The following is an 11915-nucleotide window of genomic DNA, read 5'->3' as shown; positions in this document are numbered from 1 at the left end:
AAAAGTGACAAACCATTTCTTACCACCTCTAGTTTGAACTGACTTCATGTCAACTAGGTCTGAATGATCAATCTAAGGGTTTAGTGTTTCTCTGGACATTCTTCTGAATGATTTCTTAGCATGCTTAGATTCTACGCAAATCTCACACTTATAATTTTATCTAAAGTGAATTTGGTATGCAGCCTACGCTAGCCAGTTTATGCATTGATTTTAATTTACATGACCAAGTCTACCATGCCAAACATTCGATGACACACACATGTAAGCAGAAGAATCATTCAATTTCACTTCAGGACAGGTTACATTAAGTTTATAAAGACCCCAGTCTTATAACCCTTACCCACATAATCATTGCCCTTAGTTACTATAAGTTTTCCAGACTCAATTGAAACTTTAAAACCCTTATCATCTAAAAAGAACAAGAAACAAGATTTTTGCAGATGTCTGGAACATGAAGAACTTCATTCAATGTGAGAGTCTTGCCAGATGTGAGTTTCAGACCGACCTTTCCTTTTCCTGCAACCTCTGATGCAGATGAGTTACCCATATAGAGTTTCTCGCCTTCCCTACCCTCTGGTAGGAGTTGAACAGATCTCTGTTCCCAAAACATGCTTGGTAGCTCCAGAGTCTACCCACCAGTCCATCACATTGGTCACCAAATTAACTTCAGACACTACTGCAGAAAACTCGTCCTTGTTCTTTTCAACCAAGTTAGCACTATCCTTTTTGTCCTTACGATGTCTACAGTGAACTGCCATATGTCCAGTAACTCCACACGCATAACAAGCACCCTTAATTTTAGTAATGCTAGACTCTGGTTTTCGAAACATACCTTTCTTGGGAGGACCACGCTTAGAGTTACGATTGTTACTCTCACCTTTTCCAGCTTTGGAAGATCTGTGTTCAGTCATATGAGCTTTGTTACTCATGTCCCTTGCAGAAGACACGTTCTTATCCTTGGTGCACAGCATCTCTTCCACTTGAATTTTCTTTCCTAATTCAACCATGTTGATCTCGCCAGTTTCATGTCTTAGCTTTTTCTTGTATTCAGACCAAGAAGATGGTAACTTCTCAATTACCGCAGATACTTGAAACGTCTCATCAATGACCATACCTTCAGCAAGAATCTCATTAATGATCTGTTGAAATTCGAGAAATTGATCAACAACAGGTTTATCATTCGTCATCTTGAAGTCCATAAACTTCGCCACCAGAAATTTCTTGCTCCCTGCAGTCTCCGCTTGATACTTTGCTTCTAACGCAGTCCACAAATCATAAGCACTGAAATTTTCTTTAGCATTGTAAAAATCATACATCGCATCTTCCAAACCATTCATGATATGATTTTTCGCCAGAAAATTACACCTCTTGTTATACTCGATCGCCTCCTCAGTTAAACCTTCAGCATTCATCAATTCAGCATGTGGAACAAGTACATAATCCAGTTCATGATGGCTTAGATAAAATAGCATCTTGGATTGCCATCTCTTGAAATCCTTTCCGTTAAACTTCTGTGGTCTTTCAACATCGTTCTTTCCCATTGTTACAAGGAATATAATGTGTTAAGATTGTTGGAATCTTGCAACAATTGAAGAAACGTCAGATGTATCAAACAATAATATAAAGAACAGTATCAAACAACTCTACCACGAACAAATTGATGAGGGCAGAATCACAGGTTCAACAAGCTGTCCTTAACACATTAGTTCGCGGGTATACTCTGAAGTAATGCTAAACCCCAACGTGCGAAGATGTGTCCAGGATAAGACTGCCCGATATAACTTGAGTTAGCACAACGCAAGTTACCCACTCTTGAACTCAGCAACAGGGATGGAAGCAAAACGCCGCACAAAATATAAGAAGAAGAAGAAAAAGTAGACCTAGAGATAGTCGCTGCTTGTGTTTTAAAAACAGAATTTCGAGTCATATTTATAGGATGAGATACTTGCAAATCAAGTTAGGTTTTTTTTGTTTTCTTCAAAAACAAGTAAAACTCGTAAAAGGAATTTCCCACAAATAAAACTCTTAAAAAATAATTTTGGAATTAAATTCCTAAAGAAAAAATTCTCCAAAAAGTAAATCCGAATAGGAAAGGGACTTGGTGCATGGTATACGCGTATATCGCATGGGTCAAAATATGTATTTTTGCCCACCCGCTCCACCCACGTTTTACAATTCATACATAAGTGTATGATTATATAGTGGAGCTCCTCTTTAGTTTTCCACAATGTGGGACTAAAGGTTCCACTTCATTCACCCAAAAATGAGTGAGTATCCTTAGACCCTTAGGTCATTAGATCAAACCATACCAAGACCATAAAATCTTTTTAATTAAAACTCATTTTCTCCAACAATCCCCCACATGAATGAAATATCGGAAAACGAAAAAATCAGAGTAAGGAAAATACCATTTAGGCAAAGGTGTCCATGAGGTCTTGAACCTTGCTTAGTGAGAAGTTACCGGAACTACTAGCTAAACAGTGAACGCGATGTCTTGAACTGCTAGCGTTTGGTGTAGTTCAAATAATATCCACGCATGATATCCTCCAAGTGTTGCTAAGTTCGTGCCGTTTTGTCCATTTTGGCCCTGGACATATCCTGTTTCTCAGAATGCTCTAAAGAATTGGCTCCATTCTCATAGGAAGCGACCCACTTCCTCATTCAGATAGGTGAGTTCCATCAAGAGTGCTTACTGCTACACCCCACTTCAATCTTAAATTGAAACTATAGAACTCATTAAGACTTAATTAAAAGTCATCCTCCACATGCAGTCACACTATCACATCAACACCATAGGGAAGGGACAGATAATAAAATTATCTGATAGTGTTTACCTTTAACTACCACAAATTAGTTGTCTCATTCGAAACCTTGATCTTGGAATCTCCAGTCAGCAAGGTTGAGTATCCTTCATGGCAAGTTTAATTATTTGAGCCTAAGCCCCATCCCCTTCGATGCTTTACTAACTATCTCCTTGGACAAGCCTTTCGTCAAAGGGTCCGCGATATTCTCCTTGGACCTTGTCCAATCTATGGAAATAACGCCTGTTGAGATTAGTAATTTCAAAGAATCATGTCTTCTACGCATATGTATAGACTTTCCATTGTAGAAGCTATTTTTAGCTCTACCTATTGCAGATTTGCTGTCACAATGTATAGATATAGCTGGCACAGGCCTATGCCAGAGAGGAATATCTTCTAAAAAGTTTCTTAGCCATTCGGCCTCCTCTCCTGCTTTATCTAACGCAATAAACTCCGACTCCATAGTTGAGCGAGCTATACATGTCTGTTTGGAACTCTTCCAAGATACAGACGCACCTGCTAGAGTGAATACATATCCACTCGTAGACTTAGACTCCTCTGAGTCTGCTATCCAGTTCGCATCGCAAAATCCCTCAAGGACGGCCGGATACCCTTCGTAATTCAAACAAAAGGTCATTGTGTACTTCAAGTACTTTAGCACTCTATTAAGTGCATCCCAATGTTTCTGCCCTGGATTACAAGTATACCTGCTTAACCTACTCACAGCATAAGCAATGTCTGGTCTCGTACAATTCATCAAATACATCAGACTTCCTATGACTCTTGAGTATTCAAGTTGGTTAACACCTACACCCTTATTCTTCATGAGTTTGCAAGAAGAATCATATGGAGTGCAAACAGGTTTACAGTCAAACTGATTATATTTCTTAAGTATGGATTCAACATAATGAGACTGACTCAGACTATAGCCATTAGAAGTTTTTCTAATCTTCATCCCTAATATGACATCAGCGGGGCCTAAGTCTTTCATGTCAAAGTTCTCATTCAACATTTTCTTAGTGGTATTAATAACATCCATGTTTGTACCTAGTATAAGCATATCATCAACATACAAGCATACAATCACACAGGCATCCTTGACAAGTTTAGTATAAACACACTTATCAGATTCATTAATTCTAAAACCACTAGAAATCATCACATGATCAAATTTCTCATGCCACTGTTTAGGTGCTTGTTTCAATCCATACAAAGATTTCTTCAGTTTACAAACCTTCTTCTCACAACCTTTAACTACAAATCCTTCGGGTTGTTCCATATAAATTTCTTCATCTAATTCACCATTCAAAAACGCTGTCTTTACATCCATTTGATGTATCTGTAGGTTATGGACAGAAGAAGCTATAGCAATTAACATCCTAATGGAGCTAATTCTACTTACTGGTGAATATGTATCAAAGAAGTCTATACCTTCTATCTGTTTATAGCCTTTCGCTACCAACCTAGCCTTGTATTTTTCAATAGTTCCATTTATATTACGTTTTCTCTTGAAAATCCATTTACAACCTATGGCCTTAGACCCTGGAGGTAAATCTACAAGTTCAAAAGTACCGTTTTCTCGAATGGAATCCATTTCACTAATTGAAGCTTCTTTCCACCACGGAGCTTCAGGACAAGTCATGGCTTCTTTGTAAGTCTGAGGATCAGACTCGGCTAGGTATGTAATGCAACCAGGATAGGTTTTCATAGTTTTAACCCTTTTACCTCTTCTAGGTTCTATTTCTGGTTCATCTTCCTCTAAAGGTAATGACTGACTGGATGATGTAAATTCTAGGGGATCATCTAAACATCTCTTTCGAGAATCACGTTTCATAGGAAAAACATTCTCAAAGAACTCAGCATCCCTAGACTCCATGATAGTATTCAACCCTATGTCAGAAATTTCAGAACTCACAACCATAAACCTATGAGCACTAGAATGCTCAGGATACCCTATAAAAACACAATCAACGGTTTTGGGTCCTATCTTATTTGTCTTAGGAGGAGGGATGGCCACCTTTGCCAAGCACCCCCACACTTTGAAGTAATCATAAGATGGTTGTTTACTTTTCCATAACTCATATGGACTTTTATCTGATCCTTTAAAGGGTACTCTGTTCAGGATGTAATTGGCTGAGAGGATAGCCTCCCCCCACAAATTCGAAGGTAATCCTGAACTAATCAACATGGCATTCATCATATCCTTAAGGGTACGGTTCTTTCGTTCAGCTACACCATTGGATTGAGGTGAATAAGGGGCTGTAGTTTCATGTATTATCCCATGTTCTTCACAGAAATCTCCAATAGGAATTAGATACTCACCACCACGGTCAGACCTAAAAGTTTTAATGGTAGCATTCAATTGGTTTTCAACTTCACGTTTATATATCTTAAAGGCTTCTAAGGCATTGTCCTTCCCTCTAAGCAAATAAACCTGACAGTACCTCGTACAATCATCTATAAAAGTGACAAACCATTTCTTACCACCTCTAGTTTGAACTGACTTCATGTCAACTACGTCTGAATGAATCAATTCTAAGGGTTTAGTGTTTCTCTGGACATTCTTCCTGAATGATTTCTTAGCATGCTTAGATTCTACGCAAATCTCACACTTATAACTTTTATCCAAAGTGAATTTGGGTATGCAGCCTACGCTAGCCAGTTTATGCATTGATTTGTAATTTACATGACCAAGTCTACCATGCCAAACATTCGATGACACACACATGTAAGCAGAAGAATCATTCAATTTCACTTCAGGACAGGTTACATTAAGTTTGTAAAGACCTCCAGTCTTATAACCCTTACCCACATAATCATTGCCCTTAGTTACTATAAGTTTTCCAGACTCAATTGAAACTTTAAAACCCTTATCATCTAAAACAGAACAAGAAACAAGATTTTTGCAGATGTCTGGAACATGAAGAACTTCATTCAATGTGAGAGTCTTGCCAGATGTGAGCTTCAGACCGACCTTTCCTTTTCCTGCAACCTCTGATGCAGATGAGTTACCCATATAGAGTTTCTCGCCTTCCCCTACCCTCTGGTAGGAGGTGAACAGGTCTCTGTTCCCACAAACATGCTTGGTAGCTCCAGAGTCTACCCACCAGTCCATCACATTGGTCACCAAATTAACTTCAGACACTACTGCAGAAAACTCGTCCTTGTTCTTTTCAACCAAGTTAGCACTATCCTTTTTGTCCTTACGATGTCTACAGTGAACTGCCATATGTCCAGTAACTCCACACGCATAACAAGCACCCTTAATTTTAGTAATGCTAGACTCTGGTTTTCGAAACATACCTTTCTTGGGAGGACCACGCTTAGAGTTACGATTGTTACTCTCACCTTTTCCAGCTTTGGAAGATCTGTGTTCAGTCATATGAGCTTTGTTACTCATGTCCCTTGCAGAAGACACGTTCTTATCCTTGGTGCACAGCATCTCTTCCACTTGAATTTTCTTTCCTAATTCAACCATGTTGATCTCGCCAGTTTCATGTCTTAGCTTTTTCTTGTATTCAGACCAAGAAGATGGTAACTTCTCAATTACCGCAGATACTTGAAACGTCTCATCAATGACCATACCTTCAGCAAGAATCTCATTAATGATCTGTTGAAATTCGAGAAATTGATCAACAACAGGTTTATCATTCGTCATCTTGAAGTCCATAAACTTCGCCACCAGAAATTTCTTGCTCCCTGCAGTCTCCGCTTGATACTTTGCTTCTAACGCAGTCCACAAATCATAAGCACTGAAATTTTCTTTAGCATTGTAAAAATCATACATCGCATCTTCCAAACCATTCATGATATGATTTTTCGCCAGAAAATTACACCTCTTGTTATACTCGATCGCCTCCTCAGTTAAACCTTCAGCATTCATCAATTCAGCATGTGGAACAAGTACATAATCCAGTTCATGATGGCTTAGATAAAATAGCATCTTGGATTGCCATCTCTTGAAATCCTTTCCGTTAAACTTCTGTGGTCTTTCAACATCGTTCTTTCCCATTGTTACAAGGAATATAATGTGTTAAGATTGTTGGAATCTTGCAACAATTGAAGAAACGTCAGATGTATCAAACAATAATATAAAGAACAGTATCAAACAACTCTACCACGAACAAATTGATGAGGGCAGAATCACAGGTTCAACAAGCTGTCCTTAACACATTAGTTCGCGGGTATACTCTGAAGTAATGCTAAACCCCAACGTGCGAAGATGTGTCCAGGATAAGACTGCCCGATATAACTTGAGTTAGCACAACGCAAGTTACCCACTCTTGAACTCAGCAACAGGGATGGAAGCAAAACGCCGCACAAAATATAAGAAGAAGAAGAAAAGTAGACCTAGAGATAGTCGCTGCTTGTGTTTTTTAAAAACAGAATTTCGAGTCATATTTATAGGATGAGATACTTGCAAATCAAGTTAGGTTTTTTTTTTTCTTCAAAAACAAGTAAAACTCGTAAAAGGAATTTCCCACAAATAAAACTCTTAAAAAATAATTTTGGAATTAAATTCCTAAAGAAAAAATTCTCCAAAAAGTAAATCCGAATAGGAAAGGGACTTGGTGCATGGTATACGCGTATATCGCATGGGTCAAAATATGTATTTTTGCCCACCCGCTCCACCCACGTTTTACAATTCATACATAAGTGTATGATTATATAGTGGAGCTCCTCTTTAGTTTTCCACAATGTGGGACTAAAGGTTCCACTTCATTCACCCAAAAATGAGTGAGTATCCTTAGACCCTTAGGTCATTAGATCAAACCATACCAAGACCATAAAATCTTTTTAATTAAAACTCATTTCTCTCCAACAATCCCCCCATGAATGAAATATCGGAAAACGAAAAAATCAGAGTAAGGAAAATACCATTTAGGCAAAGGTGTCCATGAGGTCTTGAACCTTGCTTAGTGAGAAGTTACCGGAACTACTAGCTAGACAGTGAACGCGATGTCTTGAACTGCTAGCGTTTGGTGTAGTTCAAATAATATCCACGCATGATATCCTCCAAGTGTTGCTAAGTTCGTGCCGTTTTGTCCATTTTGGCCCTGGACATATCCTGTTTCTCAGAATGCTCTAAATAATTGGCTCCATTCTCATAGGAAGCGACCCACTTCCTCATTCAGATAGGTGAGTTCCATCAAGAGTGTTTACTGCTACACCCCACTTCAATTTTAAATTGAAACTATAGAACTCATTAAGACTTAATTAAAAGTCATCCTTCACATGCAGTCACACTATCACATCAACACCATAGCGAAGGGACATATAATGAAATTATCTGATAGTGTTTACCTTTAACTACCACAAATTAGTTGTCTCATTCGAAACCTTGATCTTGGAATCTCCAGTCAGCAAGGTTGAGTATCCTTCATGGCAAGTTTAATTATTTGAGCCTAATCCCCATCCCCTTCGATGCTTTACTAACTATCTCCTTGGACAAGCCTTTCGTCAAAGGTTCCGCTATATTCTCCTTGGACCTTGTCCAATCTATGGAAATAACGCCTGTTGAGATTAGTAATTTCAAAGAATCATGTCTTCTACGCATATGTATAGACTTTCCATTGTAGAAGCTATTTTTAGCTCTACCCATTGCAGATTTGCTGTCACAATATATAGATATAGCTTGCACAGGCCTATGCCAGAGAGGAATATCTTCTAAAAAGTTTCTTAGCCATTCGGCCTCCTCTCCTGCTTTATCTAACGCAATAAACTCCGACTCCATAGTTGAGCGAGCTATACATGTCTGCTTGGAACTCTTCCAAGACACAGACGCACCTTCTAGAGTGAATACATATCCACTCGTAGACTTAGACTCCTCTGAGTCTGCTATCCAGTTTGCATCGCAAAATCCCCGGATACCCTTCGTAATTCAAACAAAAGGTCATTGTGTACTTCAAGTACTTCAGCACTCTAATAAGTGCATCCCAATGTTTCTTCCCTGGATTACAAGTATACCTGCTTAACCTACTCACAACATAAGCAATGTCTGGTCTCGTACAATTCATCAAATGCATCAGACTTCCTATGACTCTCGAGTACTCAAGTTGGTTAACACCTATACCCTTATTCTTCATGAGTTTGCAAGAAGAATCATATGGAATGCAAACAGGTTCACAGTTAAACTGATTGTATTTCTTAAGTATGGATTCAACATAATGAGACTGACTCAGACTATAGCCATTAGAAGTTTTTCTAATCTTCATACCTAATATGACATCAGCAGGGCCTAAGTCCTTCATGTCAAAGTTCTCATTCAACAGTTTCTTAGTGGAGTTAATAACATCCATGTTTGTACCTAGTATAAGCATATCATCAACATACAAGCATACAATCACACAGGCATCCTTGACAAGTTTAGTATAAACACACTTATCAGATTCATTAATTCTAAAACCACTAGAAATCATCACATGATCAAATTTTCATTTTTATAAATAGTACTGACATATCAGTCAACAAATTTTCATTTTTATAAATTATCAATTTATAAGTGCATATGAATATATTACTTGTCATAAATTACCTCAATATCAATTCAGGTTATTTCAACCGCTGACAGACACCCGTTAGCACTTTGTTACTGACCACCTCTGGGACTGACTGACTAAAGAACATTAAGGTAATTAATTACACTATCAACCCATCACAGTTTGGGTCAAAGAATATCGAGGTAATTCCTCTTTTGCAAAGCATTTTCTTTAAACACCGTAATTAATATTCCTAATAAAGAAAGCAGAAAGAAATTTTGAGATTTTTGAATTAATAATGAAATAAGAAAATTAATTAAAATAATGAAGATTTATGATGCTAAGACTCATGACTAGGATCTACCGATTCCACCATTTTATCAACTAAAGTGAGAAAAAAAAATCATTTATCTCAAATATGTCAACTCCATATTCTCTATCACAACATCACCTATATACAACTCCTCAAATGTTATTTAAAGCAACCGCAGTGGACGACTAAATCCAAAAACATAACTCATCAAAGCAGGAGCGGAGCCAATTCATGGAAGGGAAAGGTAGGAGTTGCCTAGCTATCATATGGCGCTGGCTCCCAAAACCAACTTTATGTAGTCTAAGCCTTTGTTTTTCTTTGTCCCAAGTGTTGTTTCTTTTTTTTCTTTTTTTTCCTTTTTGCCTACCTCAATGGTTACTTTTTGCCTCCCCAATAGGGACTTACTGGCTCGCTCCTGCGTCAAAGAAGACTACCCTATTAAACATGAATCAATGAACAAGAAATAAATAATTAAATGAAACGACGTAAAAATAGAGTTTTTGTTCTATATAATATAAAATTCATGAACATAATTCAAAAACAGATTTTAAATTCATAAAATCCTATCGCTAAAATTTGGTTTTATCGGTAAAACCTTAATTAAAAATCTAGCGTTACATAATTATGGATTTCTTAAAATCCATTAAAATAAATGATAATAAAATATAATATAATAATAATCATTACACTAATAATGTTGGTCACAAATGATCCGTCTATCTTCTGTTTCTCTTGTGTGATTCCGGCTCCAAACATCACATAAAGTTTCTACAAGCGAATCCTTATTTATTTATTCCGACAAGCGAATCATAATCCGCCTTTGCTTGCAAAAAGAATCAGGTGCATTCTGATTTCTGAAAGGAAGAGCTGTAGCCAGTAGCGAGTTCAGAAACTCATCAGTACATGTAGTCAAACATGTATTCGTTTATGAGTCATATATATACCTTCATAGGAGAGGTAATTACACTTCAAATTTCTTTTAGAAATTATCTGACCATTTCGTGTAGTTGGGCATGCATACATTGGATTCCCGAGCGGTGGGGATTTTAAGTTTTTCCTATTGAGTTGTCATCTGGACCGAAAAGGATCTTTACCATTCCAATTACAAAACAAAATCATTGTTTATCGTGAGAGAAGACAAAATAAGTTTGCCTATATTCATCATGTAATAAACAGCTGGAGGGATAATGATTAGCTAGCAAGCTTAATTAATATCTTCTCGGATGTTCAGCCATGCAACCTACCGGAATCTGTTCTCTCCTCATCGTCATTATCGCAAGGTTTTAACGTTTTCAAAAACTTTAGCCTATAAAAGTACTTTCCAATACCTGTATCATATAATAGTACTCTAGTTATCAGCTTTTTCAGTCATGGCAGCTTACAACAACAAGAGTTCATCGTCTAAATTTGTTTCAATCGCGATCATGGCTCTACTTTTTGTAGCCTTAGTAAGCGATTTTGCGAATGCCAGCTCGATGACCGTATATAACGGACCTGGTTGCGACAACGGCGGATATATTATTACAGACTGTGGTTGTTCACCCATTTTTGTTCATGGGGGTTATAATTTCAATTACGGAGGGCAAACTGCTGCTCTATATAATGAAGATGGGTGCAGCGGTGCGGCTCACACAAGGCTCCACGGTAACGCTGGCATGTGCAGTGGGTTCGGATGGCAGAGTATCTTCATTCAGTGCTAATTAATTTCTTTTTCTTTAAATGACCTCAGATATATCTAAATAAATAAAGTTATTATGCATGGTTACTTGCTACTAGTGAATGTTGGTCTTTAAATGTGTAATAAAAAGGAAGATATAAGTTCCTGGTTATGAAATTTCCATTAAAATCGAGTTAATTAGATGAATACCATAAACGAAAAATTTGCAAACTAACAATAGAAGGAGGAGAGAAATATATATAGAAATAGATGAAAGCTTCATCTTCCTCAAAACAAATGTAATGTTTTTATTCAAATACATCTTTGAATTGATTTTTCGAAATACATGTTTGAATTGATTATTCAAAGAGATCAAATACATTTTCGGCTCTAATAATGGCTTGCGAAATTGTCGTTGCTAGTGAAAAAAAGAAGAAGAAAGAAACAAGTATAATGCTAATTGACAGACAATAGGCGGAGATGGCAAGGTACATAGACAATTAGTAATTTCCTCCACATGTCTCCAATTAGTCAGCTACATTACCGTGTGTGTGTTATGTGCTAGTGTTTTCACTTGACAAGTATATATAATGTTTATAGTTGACGAGTAGAAACAGTAAAATCCTCCCAAATGTAAGGTGTTTTTGTCATGTGTACCGTAATAA

The sequence above is a fragment of the Papaver somniferum genome, chromosome 2 (assembly GCF_003573695.1).
Source record: "Papaver somniferum cultivar HN1 chromosome 2, ASM357369v1, whole genome shotgun sequence".
Lineage (NCBI taxonomy): Eukaryota > Viridiplantae > Streptophyta > Magnoliopsida > Ranunculales > Papaveraceae > Papaver > Papaver somniferum.
This window is presented reverse-complemented; position numbering follows the sequence as displayed.